The following is a 23,010-nucleotide window of genomic DNA, read 5'->3' as shown; positions in this document are numbered from 1 at the left end:
CACTTTACATTAAGGTTCACTTTCACAGGTTATTAACATTTATAACTCATTAATAAATGGTTCACAGGTGTTCACTTTACATTAAGGTTCACTTTCACAGGTTATTAACATTTATAACTCATTAATAAATGGTTCACAGGTGTTCACTTTACATTAAGGTTCACTTTCACAGGTTATTAACATTTATAACTCATTAATAAATGGTTCACAGGTGTTCACTTTACATTAAGGTTCACTTTCACAGGTTATTAACATTTATAACTCATTAATAAATGGTTCACAGGTGTTCACTTTACATTAAGGTTCACTTTCACAGGTTATTAACATTTATAACTCATTAATAAATGGTTCACAGGTGTTCACTTTACATTAAGGTTCACTTTCACAGGTTATTAACATTTATAACTCATTAATAAATGGTTCACAGGTGTTCACTTTACATTAAGGTTCACTTTCACAGGTTATTAACATTTATAACTCATTAATAAATGGTTCACAGGTGTTCACTTTACATTAAGGTTCACTTTCACAGGTTATTAACATTTATAACTCATTAATAAATGGTTCACAGGTGTTCACTTTACATTAAGGTTCACTTTCACAGGTTATTAACATTTATAACTCATTAATAAATGGTTCACAGGTGTTCACTTTACATTAAGGTTCACTTTCACAGGTTATTAACATTTATAACTCATTAATAAATGGTTCACAGGTGTTCACTTTACATTAAGGTTCACTTTCACAGGTTATTAACATTTATAACTCATTAATAAATGGTTCACAGGTGTTCACTTTACATTAAGGTTCACTTTCACAGGTTATTAACATTTATAACTCATTAATAAATGGTTCACAGGTGTTCACTTTACATTAAGGTTCACTTTCACAGGTTATTAACATTTATAACTCATTAATAAATGGTTCACAGGTGTTCACTTTACATTAAGGTTCACTTTCACAGGTTATTAACATTTATAACTCATTAATAAATGGTTCACAGGTGTTCACTTTACATTAAGGTTCACTTTCACAGGTTATTAACATTTATAACTCATTAATAAATGGTTCACAGGTGTTCACTTTACATTAAGGTTCACTTTCACAGGTTATTAACGTTTATAACTGATTAACAAATGGTTCACAGCTGTTCACTTTACATTAACATTCACTTTTAGACGTAATTAACGTTTATAACTCATTAATAAATGGTTCACAGGTGTTCACTTTACAATAAGGTTCACTTTTAGACTTTATTAAAGTTTATAACTCATTAATAAATGGTTCACAGGTGTTCACTTTACAATAAGGTTTACTTTTAGACGTTATTAACGTTTATAACTCATCAATAAATGGTTCACAGGTGTCCATTTTACATTAAGGTTCACTTTCACAGGTTATTAATGTTTATAACTGATTAATAAATGGTTCACAGCTGTTCACTTTACATTAAGATTCTTTTTTAAATGTAATTAACATTTATAACTCATTAATAAATGGTTCACAGGTGTTCCCTTTACATTATTGTTCACTTTGACAGGTTATTAACGTTTATAATTCATTAATAAATTATTTACATTAAGGTTCAGAGGTAACCAATATTGGAATTAAAATTTTCATTATTGATATTTCATCAAGCCATGGTTGTTCTTTTATGATTTTTTACGCCCCAAAATAAAGTTTGATAATTTCATCTTGATAAACAAAATATATCAGTTTCTAATCATTGCTGTGGATAGGCATCATGAACTTTTGCAACGTATCATGGGTAAGGTACAGAGTAGATTCTGGTATGAAACATTGAACAAAAAATTAATCAATCAATTTTTGCTGCATCATGAAATAAATCAGGAATCTAGTTTTGAGTGAAATAAGTATTAATAAATATATTTATTAAGCATTTATTACATGTGAGTTAAAAATGGCTCACTATTTGACAGGTATTGCATTAAACTCACCCTTTTTATTCATGCATTTACAACTGCTTATCAATGATTTATAATGCATTTGTAAATGAGTTATTAGTCATTTATGAACACCTTTATAAACCCTTTATAAAGGGAACCTTAATGTAAAGTGTTACCGTAATTTCTTTCTTTGGAATGTCCTGTAATGTTTTTTTTTTCTGAAATGAGCCAGCCTCAATGACATTTGCAACCAACAAATGTGACCTCTGGAGGACACAGTCTTCCAAATGAGACACAGCAAACAACCAACAAAACTGAACTGAAACAGGGCTATAAATACATGGAGTAAATAAGGGAACTAAACAAGATGCAAAGTAAATTTAGGAGACAAATACAAACACAGGAAAAGTGAATGCTGACAAAAAGGAACAAACTAAGAGTCTGCGAAATGATTCAAACATAAAGACATGTAGACATGATGCATGTAGTCTGTATCAACCTTTTAAGTGTTGTATAAAAGCATGCAGTACTGATATTCACTATAACATGATTGCATGTGTGATATTTTTTTTAATAATGCATTAAAAATCTCACCATATAGGCTACTGCTGACTGATAATGCTGAACAGTCTGAGGCCAAGCTATGGCATAGAATCATGCGCACACCGAGGTTTTACAGTGGATGACCAGTCTGCTGAATAAAGTTTCTTGTCTGAGCTTCCTAATCCATGACCAGTGTTCATACGGTTTCTTTTCTTTGTCGTGTATAGCTTTATGCTTTTTAGATATGGTGAGTAAAAAAAGTAAATCCTTTTTCACAGTCATGGACTTTAAATGGTTTTCAACTAGGCCTGGCAAACGATCCAGCTTTTTAATTACAAAAAAAAAAAAAAAAAGTCTGTTAAAATACTTTCTTATATAACAGTTTAAAATGCAGAAACAGCTTTAGTGTAAGCAAGCCATTTGTGGGTTGATTTCCCAGAAAGTGTATACACTGACTGACGTGCTGTCTAAACATTGCTCTGTTTGTTTGTGCAGCTAGAGTGCAACAGCAACAGTGACATTCAGCCAATAACAAGACTTTGGAGGTAGGCAGAGGTGGACTTACCCATTAGGCACAGGTAGGTGACCGCCTTGGGCCCTCAAAAGCCAAGGGCCCCCTAAAATGCGTTTCATATATGAGATGCGCATAAGTGCTGACATGCGGTTGCTATTTTTCGGTGTTTATTACCACGACAACCGTCTGCATGTTGAACGTGCTTCTTGTGAATCCTACTAGTAGTAAATGAAAAGAGCATGCATCTGAAGCTGTAATTAAATATTGAGCAACAGCCTGTATTATATGTTTATTTTTTTAAATGCCGCTTACTCATTTATGCGAAGGACCCAATAGAGGACGCATATGCAGTTACTTTTTTTGGCTGATATAATCCTTAGGTATGTAAATGTATAATTTCCTTTTCATTATGTTTATTTTTCAATTTCATTTAAATGTGTAGTTAAAATGACTAAAAATAAATGTGTTTTAACGTTTAAAATTAGACAGCCTTTGGAGTGTAGGCAATTGGGCTGAGCCAAGGCACATAGGCTTACACTGATAACTAATCAGTGGACTTTCCTTGTCAATATAGCCTATATTTTTATATGTATGAATCTCTGAAGGGACGTTCCAAAAGTGCCTCGTGCTGGCAGAGAATGAATGTTCATTTTCAATAATCCCATCTGCAGTTTTTGTTCAGACCAATGCGAAAAGCCACTCACATAACATCATTTTAAATTAAGACAATAATTTATACTTCTGTCTCATCCCTTTTCTTAATAAATGGTTTAAAGACTAAATTGTGAGATTTATCATTTTATAATTTATTTTGTTTTTGTGAAAACCTGTATCTCAACTGCATTGCTATTTATCAATTGCTATTTCATGGTCTACAACATGAAAGTAAGCCATTATAACATTGAAAAATGTAGAAACTATGGGGTACCATTGTGCAGCATCAAGAATCACAACAAAAAAGGAACCTCAATGTTGATCTAGGTAAATGTGTGAAAATGTATAGGGCCCCATTTCTATATTTTGCCTGGGGCCCCCAAATTACTAAATCCACCCCTGGAGGTAGGACAACCTGCTTTTTGACCAGTGGCCGATGGAGGAAATGAAACTTGTTTGATTTTTGCATTTCCATTTGATGAAGCCCATGGTACAGTACACTTCATCTTTAGATTCACATTTCACCAGCTACTCAAGTGTGTGATTAATATCTTCTTCTGGGCTTTTTTTTTTCTTTTGCCAGTTAACAAGTGTAAAAGCTCCATCCTTAACAGACATTTATATGTTAAATAAAACCTTTTAGGCCAGGGCTCTTGTATTAATTTGATGTGTTTAAGAGGGAGACATGATTTATTTATTTAGAAGCTCTAAATATCGGAATGAATCTTAACATTTATTTAGAAGCCAAATATTTAGCCATAAATATGCTAATGATTCTGGTGATAATGCTATTCTCTTCTATGTGAGAACACCTGTGAACCATTTATTAATGAGTTATAAACATTAATAACCTTTGAAAGTGAACCTTAATGTAAAGTGGACACCTGTGAATCATGTATTAATGAGTTATAAACGTTAATAACCTGTGAAAGTGAACATTAATGTAAAGTGAACACATGTGAACCATTTATTGATGAGTTATAAAAGTTAATAACCTGTGAAAGTGAACCTTAATGTAAAGTGAACACTAATCATTTATTTATTATTAATGCACACACTAAATGGTATTTTTTTTCCCAGGTGAAATGTATTTTATTGTTGATGCACTATATCAGTAAACACAACAACTTGAAACAACATTCCTGAACATAACTGCACACAAAAAGTGGCTTATACAAGTAAACTCACATTAATCAATTTAGAAAAAACAATCAAGTATTCCACCAAATTATAACTAAGCAACACATCTATATGACAAAAATATTTGATAAATGCAACCTCAATAAAGGCACCTTAAAATTTATATTTTATCTAATGTAGCAGTTTTGAAATAATCATTAAATCAATGACCGAAAGCACCGTTTCATAACATTATCATATTAATAAGCAATTAGTAATGATTTTTGATATCACGATAAAGCCCACTGTAACTTGAGTGTTTGAAAATCCACACTTTCAGTACCTGCAAGCGAGCGAACCGTCCGCGGGAGCACCGGCAGGGTTATTTATTTGTACAGTAACTACATTGAACTAACACAGCGATATCAACACTTGAAAAAACAGTCTGCAATGTCACCTCACAGTTAGCTTACCGTAAAATCAGTAAACACTTATGTGAGATTAAAATTTCACTTCAGAGCACGTTGGAACAGTCCTAACAACGTGACTTCTTCTCTTGAAAAGTGGCTTTGTATCGAATGCTCACCAGCGCCAACTACAGGCTTTGGTGACACGCAGGCAACTACAGACACAGGCCCTGTCCCAAATGGCACCCTGAACCCTTGTGGTCTTCCTCTGAGTCCGCACTTTCGTGACGTAATGCCGCTTTGACTGTCGGGTAGAAGTCTGCTGCGGAGCAGTGCGTGCTCGGCAGAAGTGCGGATCGAGGGCGCATAACGGCCGCAATGGGGGCGATCGCGAGCACCCTTCTGAACGCTAAAGTGACAAATGGGACACCCTACGGCCTCGTGGACTTAACGGACACGTCCACGCGGCGGCCATTGTAAGTCCGTAAGACCGCAAGTGCACATGAAGTGTTCCATTTTGGGACAGGGCCACAGGCTTTGGTTATGTGATCCTGAAAGATTATAATAAATATGTATTATATGCAATTAATTATTTTTTGTTAGTAGTAGTAGTAGTAGTAGTAGCTACTACTAAAAAAATACACTGCATATTATACATGTCACAGATTGTAGTGAAGGGCTATGAGGAAGTAGAATTCAGATGCAGCAGTACCTACTATTTTTATTAAGAAGATTATTGAACTCAGAGAAACGTAGGAGAACAAACCATCCACATAAAAACAAAATCAGACAACCAAAGGCTAAAACTCAGGGCTATAATACACAAGAGCCAAAGGAAAAATGAACAAAACACAACAGATACAGAATACAAATACAACAGATTGCAATAATATTATAATACAAATCTCTAAGCAGACGAACACAAACCTAAACATGACAATAATATATAAATACATTATATATTACATATGATTATAATAATATGTAGATTATCAACGTTAGAAACCTGTGATCGTTCATGTAAATTATATGTTGTTATATAATTTCTGATCATTTCTGATGTGCAAATTTGTTTCTACTTTTGCCTTATTTGTTATACACTGTTACATTTTGGAAATAAAAAAGGATCGCATCACCAAAGCCTGTGTCTGTAATTGCCTGCGTGTCACCAAAGCCTGTAGTTGGCGCTGGTGAGCATTCGATACAAAGCCACTTTTCAAGAGAAGAAGTCACGCTCTTAGGACTGTTCTAACGTGCTCTGAAGTGAAATTTTATTCTCAGTGTTTACTGATTTTACGGGTAAGCTAACTGTGAGGTGACATTGCAGACTTTGTTTTTCAAGTGTTGTTATCGCTGTGCTAGTTCAATGTAGTTACTGTACAAATAAATAACCGTGCCGGCGCTCCCGCGGACAGTTTGCTCGCGCGCAGGTACTGAAAGTGTGGATTGTCAAACACTCAAGTTACAGTGGTCTGATTGCTTATTAATATGATAATGTTCTGTAACAGTGCTTTCGGTCATTGATTTAATGATTATTTCAAAACTGTTAAATTAGATAAAATATAAATATTCAGGTGCCTTTATTGAGCTTGCATTTATCAAATATTTTGTCGTATAGATGTGATGCTTAGTTATAATTTGGTGGAATACTTGATTTTTTTTTTTCTGAATTATTTAATGTGAGTTTACTTGTATAAGCCACTTTTTTTGTGTGAAGTTTTACTCAGTAATGTTCCAGTGTACTGTAAAAGAAAATATTAATCTTTAGTTTAAAGTTGTTTACTGATATAGTGCAAAAACAATAAAATACATTTCCCCAGAAAAATGCTAACTTTTTCTGTGTGTGCAATAATAATCAATAAATAAATGATTAGTGTGTTCACTTTACATTAAGGTTCACTTTTACAGGTTACTAATGTTTGTAACTCATTGATAAATGGTTCAAAACTGTTCACTTTACATTAAGGTTCACTTTCACAGGTTATTAACATTTATAAGGCATTAATAAATGGTTCAAAGCTGTTCACGTTACATTAAGGTTCATAAGTTATGAGATATAAATGAGAAAAATATAAATGCCCTTCAGAATCACTATAAAAGTCTATTTTTGCTGCATCATGAAATAAATCAGGAATCTGGTTTTGAGTGAAATAAGTATTAATAAATATATTTATTAAGCATTTATAACATGTGAGTTAAAAATGGCTCACTATTTGGCAGGTATTGCATTAAAATCACCCTTTTTATTCATGCATTTATAACTGCTTATCAATGATTTATAATGCATTTGTAAATGAGTTATTAGTCATTTATGAACACCTTTATAAACACTTTACACAGGGAACCTTAATGTAAAGTGTAACCGAAATTACAGTCATTTATGCCTCATGAGGAATAACAGTCAATTCTACAATGGTTACTTTTCCTCGATGATGTAAGCAGCCGACAATTCGACCTCCGCAGGGCACAGCCTTCAAAATGAGTCAAAGTTGCATATTCTCGCTAAGCTGACCACAACATTACAGATGAACAGAAAGTAAAAAAAAAAAAAAAGAAGCATTTATTTGAGATAGAAAACATTATTATTTTCTTCACTGTCACTTTTGATCAAATTAATGTATCCTTACTGAATAAATCTTACTGACCCCAAACTTTTCCATGGTAGTGTAGAAGAATTATTATTCTGTGTTTCATGGACATCAATACAAATAAATAAATTCACAACACAAAATAAAAGTCCTCAAGAAATAAATAAATAAATAGATGATAGATGTGTATGACACTAGGATTATATCTCAAAATTTATGTCACAGGGAAAAAAATCATTTGTAATGTGTTGCTCACAGAGGAAATGTTGCATCAATGTCAATCTTCTGTCTTTACAGTCTTCTATTTTGTTAGTACAACCTGAATAAAACTCAAGTGGGAGTACTTCCTAATTTCTGCCACATAAATATCATCAGTCTAACATAATTATCTTTCATAATAAATTGTCAGAGCCACTGCAACATTTATAGGATAATTAATTTAAATTCTGTGAGCAATCTTACAGGAGTAATATCTGTATGCTTAAGGATTAAGGGGAAACATATTGGATGCGATAACTCTGTGCCAGCATTACTGTGAAAGGACATGGTGAAGTGCCACTGGCAGGAATAGAATGAATGGACACCCTGCACTTTATTCAGTTCCTCTGTTCACAACATCAAGCGTTGTCAGCTCTGATTTCCTCCCCATGATACCAGCAGCTAGAAAACAGTCAGTGAATCACCAGCAAGGACAGAATGTACAACCATCAGCATTAATGCCTGCTGGACCTGCTCTTAGCATGATGTTCAAACAAAATCTGTTCGGATTGGGCTGTAGTGTCAGGGTAGGCAATGTAGACCTAAGCCCTGATTTGTCTGCTACAAATTACTTCAAGACACAGTTTTGAAAGATACTATCTGCAGCCTGCACGGAACGATTTTTAACAACATACAGTACAACTTCAAATAGTAACAATGACATATGCTGCTATATTTACAATAATCTCGGGGGTGTAAAACACTCCAGCACCTCCACTTAAAGAAGCATCAAGCACCAGCCCTGACAACCTATTATTCTGAAATCGTTGCTTTCAGGATTTGTCCTAATTAGTCACACTGCAAGCAACATCAGACTTTGATTCTTTTCATTGTAACTTTGTGTAACAATTTACATCTCAGCGCTCCTTTCCGTTCCACTGCACAGGAGAAGGACTATAATAACAGGCCGTAATTTGTAAAGCGACACCAATAACATTCAAACATCTGCTATTTAGACTCCTGTGTAATTTGAAAAGTTTCTGTGCTCATAATTACCAAGATTATGGGGTAACAGAAACTGCATCTTTATCAACATCGGTATTACAGTTCTTCAGTTCCAGCTGAACATAAAGAAAGGAAAGATGAGCTACACTCTTTATTGTTAGATCAGGGCCCGTATTCACAAAACATTTTATCTTACCACTAAGAGTTCTCCTAAATAGCAGTAAAAGTTTTTAGCTAAGAGTTTTCTCTTAAAGCCTATTCACAAAGCTACTGAGACAAACTTTTACTTAGGAATAGTGGCTGATAGTCTCTGTCAGAGATTTATTCATAGAAATATTGTAGAGCACAGTATTTTGTTGCCATATTCAAATAAAGGTATAAAAATAAAAATGATAATGATTGCCACATTCAAATAAAGATTTTAAAATGCAAGCTAAATGTCTCTTATATGACTTGTTCTCGTAAACAATTAGCGGATATGCATATAAACAGCCTTTTAATTAACAGAGTAGAATAATCATGACTGATAGTAAGACATGCAAACATAAAAAAACTAAAAAAACAAACAAAAAAAAAACCTGGACGCAAGAACAGCTGTTACTTATTGCCCAACTGGTTAATGAAACAAAGATATAATCAAAGTTAAATTTGGAGTTGGGGTAAACTCCAAAACCAAAGGCGATACTTTTTTAAAAGGTCAAATGTTTCTAAAATGTTTACATTCAGAGGCAGATTGCCGGCAACAGCCATTTTAGGATAGTTTGTGGCTTGGTCTTAGTGACTTAGGAGTCCTCTTCACTACTCCTAACGTTTCACAGATTTAGGAGCTAGTTTTAGTGCTAAAACGCTTTGTGAAATACTCTTAGAGCAAAAATGTAGGAGTCTTAAATTTAGGACTGACACGCCCATTTTTTTAAGATTTTCTCCTAAATCGGTGAGTTATGAGCTACTTTTAGCCTTAAGATGTTTTGTGAATATGGGCCCAGAATTGTTTCCAATTAGCACTGGAAGTGGCTTTATCGCATCCTAGGCCATTCTTTAATCGTTGGCAGTCTCTGCTTGTTTTTTACATAAATGGGTGAATGGAATCAGGCTAATTTTACACTGTAAAATCAACTTAAAAGTTCCATTAACATCTGCATACCTCAAAGGTTGTTAAAGGTAAAATGTTTACATTTAGATGCTGACTACGTAAACATAGAACCACACCAGTGATTACTAATGTATGTTGAGATCACACTGCATATTTATGAATTTCTGTGGACTTTGTGGATGTCAGTGCATGAGTTGTAAGCATTGGAGTTTTTTTTTTCCCCTGCTTGTCTGAATGCTGAAGGATTTGTAGTCCTGGCAACATGATCAAACTCACTTGAGCTTTTAGGCTTAAATCTAATGTCCAGAAAGCCGTTAATACCACTGACACTACTGAGTTGTGAAATCCATGTCTTTGTTTGTTCCCTGAGTCTTGGTGGCTGTAATTCTGATTGGTGAAGAGAGGGCCCTCAAGGTTTAGAGGGCTTTTTTACTGACTCAAGGTAATTGTTTCAATTAAAACTGTAATTACTGGATAGGCTCAACAGTCAGAGTTGTAGAGATGACATGCACAGGGGACTAACCATAGAGTAAATTAGAGAAACCACTTCTGCCTTAGTCAAGTGGTATCCAATCCGTATCTCATTCACTCGCTTTTATATGAGCTGTAACTGCACAGAACATAAAACAATATCTGTCTGAATGGAGTATTTCAGTACAGAATGACGTGTAAAGCAATATTCTAGGAATTAAAAACATAAACCTAACAAAAGTTTAAGTATAACAGTCGTTTTCTCTACATTTAACATTTTAGATCACTTCTAGTGTTCCTTTGGATTCTGAAGTTCTTTTAGGAGATCTCAAACCCAGCATGGCTCACAAACCTCTTAGCATCTGTTCTCCTCATTTTTCCCTGTCTTATAACTGTCATACATAAAAGAGATGAATTGGGCTTCTCTTTCCCCACTTTTCATGCCGGCAGTTCCGACAGTGAGAGCACGACAGCAATTAGCTTTTCCGCTTCCTTAGCAAAACCTTCTATTGAAATCCTGTTGCATCAGCCCGAGGAACACTGGCTGAGAGAATCTCTAATTAAAGAGCGGACCGGGTGCAGATTCTGCTCCCTGCCACCCTCAGTGCCAGACTCAGCCAAAATCAATGGGGCCAAGGAACCGTCAAGAATGGGCCTGCAATGATCAAAAGTGACAGAGGAGAGAAGAGAGAGAGAGATAAAAGAGAGGAGAAAGGCCAAAGCACTTTTGGATGTCGGTGAGAAAATATCTAACTGCAAAACATGTGATGGTGTTCAGTCACGCATGGTATTTCTTCTTTCAATTTCAGATTTCTGAGCTCTGTCCAAAAACCTACTGTGCAGTAGTATTCAAGTAATTCAACATAGGTGCGCTCCTGATGTGATGCCTACTTCTACAAGGTACGCAACTGTTGATTGACAATGTTTACAGTACCGTTCAAACGTTTGGGGTTGGTGAGATTTGATGTTATTGATAATTAAATTTTAAGATGTAATTTATTCCTGTGATGGCAAAGTTGAATATTCTGCAGCCATTATTTCAGTCTTCCGTGCCACATGATTCTTCAGAAATTATAATATGCTCATTTAGAGCTCAAGAAACATTTATTATTATTACCAATGTTGTCAATCTTTTTTTTTTTGTGGAAACTGATACTTTTTAAAAGGTTCTTTGATGAACACAGTTCAAAAGAACAGCCTTTTTTTTTAATTGAATTTTTTGATATTATGTCTTTACTTTTGATCAATTTATAATTATAGTGTATATAATCCACGACAAAGAATCAGAATTTTATTGTTACAGTTTTATTTTATTTTATTTATTTTATTGCGCAGTTGGAATTGAAACACATTATCAAGTATTGTAGCATAATTTTTTGTAGAGGTTCTAAGCCAACAATCCTAAATCAAAATCTAACTCTATTCCAAATCCTTAACTGAAGAACAAAATTTTAGGAAAGATAAGATTTTAAATAAGATTCTGTAACAAATATTTATAAATAATAACAAACAGAATCACGTGGAATATGAGCTCAATGGTCAAATTGTCAGTCTTGAGGACAGTGATGTGTGTTATTTCTTTACAGAACTGAGCGGTAAGAAACCTATAAAACAAAACAAAAATAGGTAAAATGCCAGAAATAAAGACAACAAATGCCTTTAGACAACCAGGTTTTTTTTTTTTTTGTACTCGCAATGATAATACTGGTAAATAGTAACAGCTGCACAAATATTTTTTTTCTAATAGGGCACAATGGTGCTAAATGACCCCTTAGGTCCAACAGTGGAAGACAACAAAAAATAATTATTTATTTTTATTCAATATGGATGGAGAAACACAATTTGTGTGAAAAGAAACAATAAAAAAGTTATTGTTAGTGTTGTTAGTTGTTATTGTTAGTGTCTAATGTCAGTGAGCTGTAATGTTATTTCAGGTATACTAATACTTCACACACGAATCTCAGTCAGTGTACGAGCACTACACATATACTTCAGATCTATTCCCACCCAATATAAAACAATTTACTGCTGTACACGAATCCTACATTTTTCATGGGGGTCCTTTAGCCCAAACATCAATGGGGTAAATGTGGCATTTTACTCTCAATTATCACTTATAAACAAGTCTTTTGTCATAAATAAATGTGATAATTTCAGAGATTCTCGGCATCTACTTTGTGTAGATTTTGCAAGATTTTTATAATTACAATACATACATGAGCTTACCTAAAAATAAACCTAATCAACTTAGAGTAAATAAACCTGTAATGACACTAACAAAATATCCAGTGATATTCTAGTTAAGCTTTTTTTTTTCTCTTGCAGGCTTTGATTTGATTAAAATCAGTTGTAAATAATTGTTTTCAGTTTTCTCTTTATAATTATTTGAGTCATCTCGGGCATCGGAAAAAACAAGCAACACCACCACCATCTGTCACTGGAACTGTACATGTATGAAGGACCCTCCTTTAGCGACTGGTAGACTGCCAACATCAGCTTACCCAGAGGAGACTACAGCAGGGCCTTGAGGATTTAGTTGGGACTTCGTTTGAGCTCTAGCCAAATCCAATCTCATCATTTCCTGGTTCTTTCTATAGCAGAGCTCCATATGAGCTGTGTTTGCAGCAGAGGGAGAGACTGTCCTAATTCAAACACTGAGGTTATGCTGCAGTGTGTGTGATATTAACCTCGCTAAGTGGATGCAGGGCAGTTTTTATTACATACCTTCCTCAGAAAACACCTTCTGTTGTGCAGAGAGGAATGTGCGGGGAACATTTCTACTTGCCTTCTCTGAAAAATGATGCTATATATGGAGAAATAGAAATAATACCAATGATTAATTTATTCATTTCTTATATTTAAAAAAAAATTGAAACACATTGAACACATTGCACACATTGAAAGTCAGCAGTTTTTTTTAAATAATAAAAGCCATCATCATTATTAATGATGCAAATAAACATTTTTAAGGCATAAATGATTATTGCAAGTAAAAGAACGTATAATATAAGTTGTGGATGGGTGGATGGATGGATGAATGGTGAGATTTACAGAGAGAATTTCATTTGTAACCATGGAAACACCAGGGAAAAGTCAGTGCTGTCCTTGGTCAGGGATGACTCTTTCAAGAAAGCTGTTAGATTAATCTGGATTTACTTCTAAAGACAATTACGTCATGGAAAAATTATGAATAAATGCTCAAAATCTGATTGAATGTCTTCAGATGCTTAATTATGCTCATAAAAACCATATAAAGCAATCATTCTAATGGACCCTTGCTGAATAAAAGCATTAATTATAATTATTATTATTTTTAAATCTACTGACCCTAAACTTTGAACAGTAGCATACATTATTAATGACAAGGTTTATTTGGCAGAATTGTATTGTTACTGAATCTCAGTATGAAAGTGAAACGCATTATCAGTTGTAGTTTATAATTTTTTTAAGTTCTAAATCACCAACACTAAACCTAAAACTAACTTTATTTTAAATAGCTGAAAAAAATAAAAAGGTACAATTTTAATTATGCGGCTTGTTGGAGGAGCATTAATTAAGACCAGGGTTCTCAACGCTGGCCCTCAAGATCCATTTTCCTGCAGAGTTTAGCTCCAACCCTGATCAAACACACCCGAACAAGCTAATCAAGGTCTTCAGGATCAGAGATGGTCTTATTATTGGGAAATACGAGGGTCTGTAGTACTTACCACTGGAGAAAGCATAACGGTCAACTTGGATCACATGTGCCTTGACTCTCGTGTAACCTCCATGTGCGTTTGTCTCTCACTTCTTCTCCAAGAACGAAAACACTGTCGATAAGCTTCTGGAACCACATGCAAAACAAAACATAACGCCACAATTGGAGCACGGCTCTGGCAAACTGCTCGAGCAAACAGAAGAGCAGCCGCCCTGACGAACTCTCGCACCAGGTTTAAATACCAGCCATGACGAGCATCAGGTGCGCTCGTCACACTCCAATCATAGAACCTATCACAAAGAAAAAGAGACCAAAACACCCAAACCAACACAACTCAATCCTAACAATAACTAATCACATTACAGCCTTGACGTCATTGGATTTCAGTCAGAGTTGTGCAACAGTCAAGTGCCGTAAACTGAATCCTACCTGTCGCAAAAAGTCAGTGACTCAAAACTATTGTTTAGTGTAAAACATGTTCCAAAAAAAAAAAAAAGGCTTCTGGTCTCCTTCCCTGCGTACTGCCAAAGCGGCAGAATTATTAGCCATTACGCTTTTTTGGCTAAAGGTTGCAGGCTTGCCTTCCAGTGGCTTTGTTCAGGATTACTAGAGAGCTACATGCAGGTGAGTTTGATTTAGGGATGGAGCTAAACTCTGCAGGAAAATGGATCTCGAGGGCCAGAGTTGAGAACCCCTTGTTTAAGACCTCTTTCAAGGATAATTTTGGGTTCAATATAAATTAAGCTCAATCAACAGCACTTGTGGGATTAATCCCATAAAATGAGAGCAATGTACAGATAAACTAATGTAAGATCTGTTGAATTAATCTGGATTGACTTTTGGTAAATATGTCATGGAAAAGTGAAAGTGCTCAAAATCAGACAGGAGGTCTTCATACAGTATGTGCAATTCTATCCATAAAAATGTATAAATATATATTAGGAAAGAACAACAGTATATTACAGACATTGGGCCATATCTTCATGCTACGCACCACAAACAGGACCTCTAAAATATCTGTGTAGCTCATACAGAGAGGATTGTTAAAGCTGCCAAATGAATCGCTCGTAGCCTCAGGATTGTTCTGAGTGTGGACCTTCCCCAGACCCTCAGAGCCACTGACACATCTCTGATTAAGCAAGAGAGAATTACTAATGAGGAGTTCTTCTCTAGCATCTATAGGCTCTTTTTAATTAGAACTAACATGACATTTTACCACAGCACTAGTCAATGCTTCCTAAACCCTGTGCAAATCCAATAAGGCTGGTAAAATCTATCTTTGAGATAATAATCACGTAATTACCTGGGCTGTAAACAAGTCTGTCTCGTTTAAAAAGTCACACCTTCTCCTCAGTAGGGATTTTGGTTATCTTACAGCAATTAATAACCTCTCTTGGGGATTGCTTTCAGCTCTTTTGATAAATCCTCTTTGGCAGGAAGGTAAAAAGAACTAAACAATCGCTGAAGGGTCTGTACTATCAGGCTTTGGCAACTATGAGGAAGTACAACTTCAAACTTCTGTTTGCATAATGTATGGTGGAAAAAATAATGATTCCAGGATTTTCCCCTTTTTTCTTTTAAAAATATTTCAAGGGAGTTTTAATTAATCCTGATACTCAGAACTCAGTACAGTGAACTTCTCATGAAGTACTTGAACATGTTTAATGTAATGAAAATATAAACAGTAGTGTTTTGTCTCTGAATGAATCAGGTTTTTGAACAAATCATTTGACTAATTATTTACTGACTCACTCTAAAGACAATCATGTGTTTCATTCCTGAATGAACCAGTGTTTCTAAACAAAACGGATGAATGAATGAGCCAATGACTCGCTCATAAAGACAAAAAGAACTCAACTGAATTGCTAAAAAATTCAAACCATATTTTTGGTTAAATTTCCCCTTGTAAAAGCATTTTCTCTCTTCAGCTTGCTGTTAATATTTCTCAGTTTAAATGAGCAAAAATAAATTGTCGACAAGAAGGTAAATGCTTCTGACATGCGCTGGCACAAATATATTTTTTTATTCTCTGTGTTCCCTCCATTTAATAATTCCCTCTCTCTGCTTGGGGAAACTCCATTTCTGACCCCAGACAAGAGCTGTGATAAAGCAATTAAGTGAATTCTGTGTGGGTGGCTCAGGTTGACAGGCGCAGTCTGGGAAATGGCAGACCCACCAAACTGCCAGAAGAGAAGCCTGCTGTCAGCCTGCCTCAGACTGACACACTCCTTCACATGAAAAGGAATCAATTTGTCTGATGGCTGTGAGTCAGTCATTGAGACAGGCAGGTATGTACTCAATAGACAGCATAGATTACATTTTAATAAGATTTTCTACCTTTGGAATAAATGACCAATCTGTGCCTTTGGCATTTCTCCTATAGAGAAGCTGTTCGGCTGGCTTGCAAAATTTGTTGAAATGTAGCTTTTATTTTATATTTCTTCAAATTACTAACATCTTTCCATCCTAAATGGAATATATATGTCAGATGGGTTTCAGAAGTAATTTCAGATATTAAGAAATAACTTGAGTTCAAAGTTTAGACCTCAAACCAGATAAGTACAAGTCTTTATATATTGAGATATGCAGGCCTATGGAGTAGTTCAATACCACACTCACACTAGTCCTTGTAATCCTGTTCTGTTAAAAGTTTCCAACTAAAGGAACACAATATAAACGAAATGGAAAGTGCAGAGCCTTTTATAATGACCCATTTTGCATGCATTCACTTTACTTGCTTTTATCTTGGGCTCCTTTCATAAATCTCTGTGAAGTTAAACATTAAAATTTCTGAATCACTGCATTACTAAATCCAATATTATTACTTTTATTAAATTCAGAGGGTTTAATAACTTTCAGTGCCTTAAGATGGCATGCAATTTCCATGTCTGACAAACTCATAGACACACTTGTGAAAATTTCATCAAGTTTGGTCCTGCACTTAATTTATACTTGATATGTGCATGCTAGTTTGGAACAGGCTTTGCTCCAATTATAAAATAGTGTGCAACCTTAGCTATTGACCCCACTGGACCCTACTGCCATTCATTGTAAGACCAAAAACAGTTCAAAATATATTTATGTTCCACAGAAGACAAAAGTCATACAGTTTTTCATTTTTGAGCATGGTACCCTTTTAAGTAAGTTACAACATAATAGGGAAACCCAGACTATAATTTTTGGATTGTACACTCACCATAATATTAAAACTACCAATTCATTATGGACAATCTGTTTTAATTTCTTCCACATTATCTTTAATGTCCAACCAGATGCAGCCTTGCAGTTCACAGAGACCTATGGGAACACAAAGACAATTTTCTGCCCCACTACTCAACCCAAACAGCCCATCAGAGCAGTGAGGGACAATAAATAAATAAACAAACAGCAGAATTTCAAATTGAGCACAGAACAGAGTGACTCGTCTTTCTTCCTCTTCAATGCCTCACTACAGCATCCCAGCAGCAACTTCCTCGGGACACACCAGCGTAGAATCTTTTTAAGCTGAGAGAACTGCTGGCTCAGCAGACAGACCTGAATCCAAGCATTCAAGCAAGTGTTTTCTAAAAGGCCCTCGGAGTCTGTGATCGTCCACACATCCTCAGGGGCTTCCATGCTAATGCAGCTGCAGAGTGGGTGATGCAGCTGTTAGCGAGAGTGCTTTCTGATGAACAAACACCCGGAGGTGTTTATCTTCAGCTAGCTCCATCTGCCAGAACACGCCAAGATCTCATTCAGCTCCTGATCAGGACACCTTGGGGGTCCCATGCGGTGTTATTCAGAACAAGTACAAAGGTGATAATGAGTCATTTATGGCCTCTGGTGGTTCGTACTTCTGAAGATGTTCATTTTGTGTGCAAATTAATGATGCATGCATTCAAAACATGTTATGAGCAACTACTTCCTTGCTATTTTGACCTCTGCCACGAATAAAACAAAGCATTGGGAATTGAGTTTGTGGTAAACAGATCATTTACAACAGACTTGATAACATGATTACCTACTGTATATACATCATCTATTTACAGCTAATAGATGATGGAAATGGACACTCTACTTTTAGTCCGCACTGTATTTTTCATTAGGGTGACCATTAATTATCTTTTTTCCCGGACACATCCTGACCGGGATTTCTAATTTGCCTAAAATTTATGGGTTTTGGCTTTGTTCTGCTAGTGCTGTTAAGCTTTTGCTGAAGGTAATGATTGAAAAGTAGTATGACCAACAGTACGCAGGCATTGTACATAATCGACCAATCTATAGAGAGCGGTCTAAGCAATGCAAATATGCATACATACTGTATAATGTATTAGGACTGTAGAGAGCAAGTCAACAGGAAAACAAAGACGAAACCCAGACATTTTAGGCAGTTTAGAAATCGCGGTCAGGACATGTCCAGGAAAAAGAGGATCATTTTAGACAGCTTAGAACAAATATGCGTACACTGTCACAATAATGACAAACCATGTGTGACATATTTGGAGGGAAGGTTGAAGGAAAACAAAGATTGATGTCCTATCAGGGCTGGAATTATTACGACGACTGACAGTTATCTAATTATCATAGTTACATCCAGACGCTGTTATGCTGGTGGTCGAGGTGGGGTGTGGACTGTTCTCTGAACAGAGGAATCAAACAGCCTGGCAAGTCATTAAAAGATCTGAATGAGAAAAATATGAAATTGATATTAATCTTAGCAGCCTAAAATAAATGCACATTCAGATTCCTTCCCAGGCGCACGACCATTTCACACCCTTCATTTTCCAAAATGGAATTTAGCAGCAATAGTTTGTTGTATGTGTTAATGGATATGATGCCGTATATTTACACATAATATCAATTTGTGAATTTGTTGTGTTATTGGTTTTGTTAAAATAATTTGTCTCTTGTTTCCTTGTAGGCATTTGTGAGTAATTTGAAATGCACACATACTAGTTACAATTTCAAAGAGGAAAATTTACAGTGAAAGAAAAAAAATGCAGGTATACACATTTTCGAATGTGTTGAGTTATTATTATTATTATTATTTATGATAAATATAAAAACAATAATAAAAAGCTGAACTCTGTGAAAGATGTGAATAGTCATTAATATGTAAACTGTAATAGTAGCAACACCTCTAAAGCAGTTTGCTCTGATCCTGAGAATAATAATGATCAGATGCTCAACTGGAGTTTGTTGATATGATGCACCTGTAGCCATAGCCAAGACCCACTCAGCCATTAAATGTTACAATATTCCAGTAATAGATGGCCTGCAGCTGGAAAGAAGACCTGAATACCAATAGCCTGATTAGATGGATTGTGGCTAAACTGAAAACTTGATCCCCCTCCTTTCTATCTCTATCTCTATCTCTCTCTCTCTCTCTCACACACACACACACACACACACACACACTACTATTCTGTCCTTTCATTCTTTTTTCTGTTGTCTCTCTGGATGTTACATTCAGTATGTCACTAAGAATTCACAGTATAATTATACCAATAACCACCTACAAAAACAACAAAGAGCCAAGGATTAACATTTTATGCAAATAATAATACTTATAAATGTAAGACTTTCAAACCTACAGAGATGATAGGCTTTTCACAGCTTTTTGTTTACAGAGAGTGTTTGCAGGTGCAGCTGGTTTAATTTACTCTGATGAACCTTGTGCTGATTTATGCCGATTGATCCCTAGTGAGAGGTTGTGATCAAAGTATCTTGGGAGCAAAGTGTCCATCAGATGAACTCAACGAAAGCGTTCAAAGGGGCCCTTTGAAGTGGTTATTTTTTGCACTTCTGTTTGGAATGACACAAGAACATGGTTCCTATGACTGTTCTCCCTTCAAAGTGCGCTGTGAAGGCATCATTTATGTTGTTTCTCTCTCCGTCAGTTGCAGCTTCTTTGCTGAAATGGTGTTTAATCACTTTGGCACATTGTATCTCAGTGAGATGTTGTCTAAGCAACTGTTACTGAATGAGAATTTATTTAGGTTATTCGCCTTATCATTAGTATTACTGATTAGGGATTGTTCACTTTCACTCTGAATCTTTCTCTGCTGTCACATTTGCCTTGTCATCTTTATTGAAGTAAACTATTAAAGGCCTGATTTTTTAAAGCAGACATTTGTTAACTCAACTTTAGGTTCTAAGTTTCCAATCTTCCTGAGCATTATTCTATAAATCCCATTCATTCCTGCCACCAATATCAGATTCTGCTTCTATTTGCTCAAATGTAACTGGCTTTTATATAGTACAATATAGATCCAGTTACACTTGTGCATCAGGCCTCCATGATCCTTTGATCAGACTCTGTTTTAGAGCTTTAAGGCCCATGTATACTTTCCACCTACTTCACAGTACCTCCTACTTGACTCGTTCTGTCTCAACATTCACCTCCAGCCTGCGCTGTTCAACGCAGAGCGTCCGTGCGGCCACAAAATATGGGCTGCATGCGGACAGTGTGCATGGACATCCGCAGACAATTCTGGTGACAAGAATTGCGTGGACTGTCGCAGAACAGAGACAGCCGAAGTACACTTTGGGCTTTAGAGCCTGTTTACTGTTTGTTTACATCACAGCATGTATACATGCAAAATTAATGAACAAAGAAGGATGTGTAGAAATTTATGAACTGAAACTATTCAAAATCAGGCCGTAACAAATGTCCAGACGGTGTTTAATTCACAGAAGTAAAACATCTGAAGTGTTCTGCAATTGCTATCTTGCCCTTTTTCTATGAATTATGGCCATATGATTCTAATGTTAGCTGGTAAAAACACAACTTGAAACTTGCATTGCAGTAATTGGCCCCAAGATGAGCTCTTATTTGTGTGTTACTTGGCCAGACTATCTGCCCGACTGTCACTGGAAATATATGGCTCTCATTTTAAGAAACTTCAGAAAGAACCTTGTTTGGGTTGGTAAATGTTGTATATTTCATACTAATTGAAGCAATAGTGTTATCAGTTTGAGTGCAGTTGTGTAAAATGGGAATATGGCTTATATCTGTGCATGGCTGAACGTGGCTGGATGGTACAATAGAATATGTGAAGAGTATCTGGAGTGCGTATCAGAATTAGGTCAGGTAAACAAACAGCTGCTCTCTGGCTATTTACGGTAAAGGCTTTGGTAGAGATGAAGAAAAACTAGTTTTCAGGGCAAACCTTATAAAGAATAACATTTCATGCTTGCAGGTCAAAAAACATCCATGGATCATTGTCAGCGATTCCTTATGTTGCGCTATATGGCCAAAAGCATGCTGACACCCCCTCGTAATTAATTTATTTGAAGGAGTCCAGTTAGGTTCAGATCTGGGCTTTGTGCAGGCCAGTCAAGTTCTTCCACACCAGACTCAGTAAATAATTTTTATTTGGACCTTGCTTTCTTCACAGGGATTTATGATAGAATAAAAAAGGCCCTCACAAACTGCTGCAACAAAGTTGGAAAAACAATTCTCTAGAATGACTTTATATGGTGTAGCGAAACTATCTGTCCTCACAGAAATTACCGTAACAGCCAAATCTGTTCATTAGAAGGACGTGCCAACATGCTTTTGGCCACATAGCGTACTTTCTTCATTATAGTTCTGAAGCAAAATTCTGAGAGCTGCATGGGCTGCAAGATAAAGGCCTCTCAAGACATTGAAGGTGCATTAATGAGCTTTTACAAGAAAATAAAGATCACCAGCATGGCTTTGGAACCCCTCCAAGTTGTTTTCGTCCTTGGTCTCCAGAGTCTCCAACACATAGCATGTGCTTTATATTTTATGTATGAAATGTAATGGGATTCTTCTTGTTTATTAAAGAAGAAAATCCTACCCAGAGTTGATATGGGGGAAATGCTTTATGTATCATGACTTGTCTTGTCTGCATACGTGTTCGTTGTTGTGAGCACATGGGTTTTATTTTAACAGATCGCCATGTGCTTGTTGTCTTTGTGGTTTTCCCCTCCTTATTGTTATCATATTAACTACTTTGGCTACCATCGCACCTGCGGTTAGTTAGTCCGTCATTTCTCCCTCTATTTTAGTTCCTCTTGTGTCAGACTGTTGCAGTATGTACACCAGGGATGGGCAACTTTGGTCCTGGAGGGCCACTGTGCTGCGGAGTTTAGCTCCAACCCTAATCAAACACATCTGACAAGTTAATCAGTCAAGATCACTAGAAAGCTACAGGTAGGTGTGTTTAATTAGGATTGGAGCTAAACTCTGCAGGACAGTGACCCTCCAGGACCGAAGTTGCCCATCACTGATGTACACGTTATGCTTCGCTCGTGACCTACTTTTGGTTTTGCTGTGTTATGTCCTGTCGTGTTTTCTGAGGCCCCAAGTGCAGTTTAGTTTCTGTTGTTTGATTTTGTTTCTTGCTCCCTCTGCCTCTCGTTCCTCCAGACTTCTGATCCTCAGTTCCTGCCCTGGTATTACCTGAGCTGTGTAGTACGGCTTCACTACTCCTGCGCTTCTCAGTGTGCTCACCGGGGAATTCTCCACTCTGACGTTGCGTCAGCACTGACGCTGGGACTCTGTGCGCTGTTCTCCCCTCTCTCTGCCTCGTGGAATGTCTGGATGCTCGTTTGGACTGTCCACCTCTTCCTGTCTGCATCCTCTGCCCTGGATTACGGCTTCCAGCCTTCCGCTCCTGCTGTGTTTTGTGTTTTTTGAGACTTTAATAAAAATTTGAGTTGAACCTGCAATTGAATCCGTGTTTTTCCCTAACATTATGACCTTGTGAATTTACCAAAATGCCAAGTGATTCAAGGAAGAATTAACTCAACTCATTTGTAATGTGCTTTGTACAGAGTCATATTCCATATTCCATTTCTTCCAAT

Source organism: Sinocyclocheilus rhinocerous, unplaced genomic scaffold, assembly GCF_001515625.1.
Source record: "Sinocyclocheilus rhinocerous isolate Xijiao unplaced genomic scaffold, SAMN03320098_v1.1 scaffold2230, whole genome shotgun sequence".
NCBI classification, from domain to species: Eukaryota; Metazoa; Chordata; class Actinopteri; order Cypriniformes; family Cyprinidae; genus Sinocyclocheilus; species Sinocyclocheilus rhinocerous.
This window is presented reverse-complemented; position numbering follows the sequence as displayed.